This window comes from Pteropus alecto, unplaced genomic scaffold (genome assembly GCF_000325575.1).
Source record: "Pteropus alecto unplaced genomic scaffold, ASM32557v1 scaffold320, whole genome shotgun sequence".
NCBI lineage: Eukaryota > Metazoa > Chordata > Mammalia > Chiroptera > Pteropodidae > Pteropus > Pteropus alecto.
In genome coordinates, this window is record NW_006429963.1 from 2085987 (window position 1) to 2089498 (window position 3512).

Consider the following 3512-nt stretch of genomic DNA (forward strand, 5'->3'; position numbering starts at 1 on the left):
AGCCTGGAAGGTTGAGCATGAGTAAGAGGCGACCCCACCGGAAGCTTGTCGGGCTGGTGCCCACGGCCACCGTTAGCACGGCACGCGTGACGTACCCGCAGCGCCACGTTCCTCTGTGGGCGCTGGTCCCGGGCAGAGACGCTGCCCCACTGTGCGCGGGCTCCCAGAGGCTTGAGCGCCAATGGCAGCGGGCGGGGATTCTGCGGTGGACCCTGCCCGGCCACAAGTCCTGGGGGTCGTCGTCCTCCCTGTCTTCCTCCAGTTCTGACAGGTGGTGAACACAAGACCGACCCACCCACTCGCCTGGAGGGAGCTGGGCTGAAGCTGCTTTCCTAGGAAACACAGGGCCGTACGTGTCCCAAAGGTGGAGATGGCCACGCCGGGCAGGGACCGGCCCAGGGCGATGGCCCCAGGCACGTGGCACACACAGGACACAGCCTGAGGGGAAGCCATACGAGTAACCTGTCATTCCCCGCCAAACCCTCCTGGAGATTCACAGCACCTAGAGGGGGAAATCATGGACGGATGCTCCCTCGGCACCCCCAAAAGCAATGCTATGCATCCATCACCGCAGAAAAGACTTGTGGAGCAGACAGGTAGTGTCGCCAGGACCCAGGTGACATGCACTCGGCTTTCCCTGGTGTGTGCACGGCATCTCCTCCCACCTGCCCCAACACTTCTTATTCTGAAGAATCACAAAGTTCAGGGCAAGTGAAGTAAGTAGCACAATGAACACGCTGCATACGCACGCTCCATGCAGACATTGCCAACTGGTGACATTTCGCTGCATTTACGCACGTGGGAGCTCTCTCTACACAGACACACAGACACACAGACACACACACACACACATGTATCTGTGCTCGCATACATGCGTGTACATACATACAAATTTTTCCTGCTAAACCATTTGAAAGTCACTTGCAAACAACACTCCCAATCCTTCTGCATGAATTTCCTAAAAGGACATCTGCACTGTCATGCCCCAACTATTAAACAATATCGAGCCCTATTCAAAGTCCCTAATTTTCCCCAAATTTCTCTTATACCTACTTCTTACCAAAGGACCAAACAAAATTCATGTTTTGCATCTGCTGTTTCTGTTTCATCTGCATTGACTCCATCCCCCCGCTCTACCTCGTCACTGTTTAGTTTCTTTGTTCTGTTCTCCATGGTGACATGGTTTTGTGTTCTGTTTATTCTCACGTATCCAGGGCAGATGTCTTCTAGAAAGTCCCGCCACCCGAGTTCATCTGATGACTTTCTCCTGATGACATTCGCTGGGGCGTTTTGGGCAGTGACGTCTCATAAGGGATGCTGCTGACCGCTGGTTGCGTCGCACTGAGAAGCATATATGTCGTTGTTCTGCGGGCGGCACTGAGTTTGGCCACTTGGCTAAGTTGTATTCATTAGATCTCTCGAGTGGAGAGTTAATTTCATTTCATCATTTTTGAGTAATAAGAATCTGTCAGACGATCCTTCAAGATTCGGTGGACAGCTGGCTCTGCAACACCCGGTCGCTTAATGATTTCAGCATCGCTGGTGGTTTCTGCCTGGATCGACTGTGATGTTGGGAGTTGGAAAATCATCATTTTCTAAATCCGTGATGCTTTCTACATTTATTAGGGAACATTCTTCTGGAAAAGACAGCTTTCCGTTCTTTTAACGCTTCCCACTGTTTTTACGGCAAATTATTAAAGCAAAATTTTAGATCTAAGAATTCTTTGTTGTGACCGAGGCAGCTCTTTGTCCTGGGCAGCTCTCCGTGACCTTGGACAGCGGGCACTGTGTGGAGGCGGTTGTCATGTCAACGTGTTTTCAAGTGAGCCTTCAATCCATCTGCTACTTTTTGATGGCGGTTTGAGGTTTGATGGTATATCTATTTCTACACAACGACCAGCAATTTCTTTGCTTCTTCCTCCGAAATGACACAATAGCTTATCTTACTTTGCTGCTTTCTCATTCCGAGTGATACATATGTAGAGAGAAAGCGTCTGGCAACAGGTAGAAACCGATGTCCAAAATCCTGCAGCTTTGAAAACGTGACTGGCATTCACTCAAAAACCTTTGCGCGCTCTCAGCATTTTGCTGGGTCCTGGGAATGGACGAGTAAAGACGACGTAGCTTCTACCCTCGATAAGGCCTTACCACGCCCCATTTCTGTAGACTGATAAGAGGTTATTTAAAATTATCAAGCGATACTTCTATTATGTCCAGAAGATACACCCTTAAGATCCCAACAGGTATTAGTTGTTGATGGAAATCGCACGTAGCTATGCCCCCGAGTGTGGGAAGCATGTGAGAAACGTGTTCGCGGCATATGGAAGGGGATTCGGCCACCTCTCTGGCACACGGGGACCCCCGTAGAGTCTTCAGCGTTGCTTGTGTCCGGTATTTGCACAGGAGCCCACGCCGGAGCTGGTCTGCCTGCTCCCTGGCCCTCGCGGTGACGACGATTGATATGACTTGTTTGTCACTGAAAGTGTTTGATGTAAGACAAAGTAAGCACCTGCAAACGTCTGAGGGTCCCCTCCCCAGCTGAGGAACACGATGGAGAATCTCCGACTTTCCCGAAACGCAGAAGGCGGGAAAACTGTGCTATTCTAACTACACTGTGCGAGCAGAGGGGCCAAATCACAACACCCGGGGCAGCGGGTGAGAGCCTGGTATGGCCGTGAGTTGCCTGAGTTAACGAGGCCCACGCTGCAGCTACTGCCCGGGGAGATGAGCCGCGGGGGCCGGGGGCAGGCAGACCAGCTCCAGCGAGGGCCATGGGGCTGGAGGCAGGTGGGCTCCTGTGCAAATACTGGACACAAGCAACGCCGAGGACTCTACGGGGGTCCCCGTGTGCCAGAAGAAGCAGCTGAAGCCCCTTCCATATGCCGCGAACGCGTTTCTCACACGCTCAAGGGCAAAGCTACGTGTGATTTCCACAGACGGAGAGAATCGTCTACGGGCCGTCTCTAACTCCCAGGCCTGCCCACCCAGGACCCCAGGACCCGGGGCCGGCCACCCCTCGGCCACCCCAGCGGGGTGCCATGAGCATCCATCCTCTCCAGTGCCTGGCGGGGAAAGGACCCAGCTGTGCTGAAGGAAGCAGATTCCTGCGCTCGGCGGCTTCACGAACAACGTCCCGTGCGGCGTGGGCACCAACACTGAGAGCGGACCCGACACCTCGGGAAAGCTTTATCTGGTCCCGAGGCGAGAGCGTCGGAACGAATTCCCACCTTCCGCTTCCACGGAGAAACAGGGCGTCCGAAGGGCCTCGTCTCCCCGAGGCCAGAGGCTTTTTCGCTGCAGTATCACCCGGTTCTCATTAACTGGCTCCAGGGCTGAGCCGACGCTTTTGAAAAGAGATGAGGGACAGGGGCACAGGACGAAGTGCGCATGCAGGTGGACGAAGCGTTCGCATTCAGTCAAGACTGTCATGTCATTTGTCAACGACTCAGGAGTCGCCTGCCAGCTCTACGTGGTCACAAAATCGGAAGCGGCCTGAGACTGGGCGCGGAAAG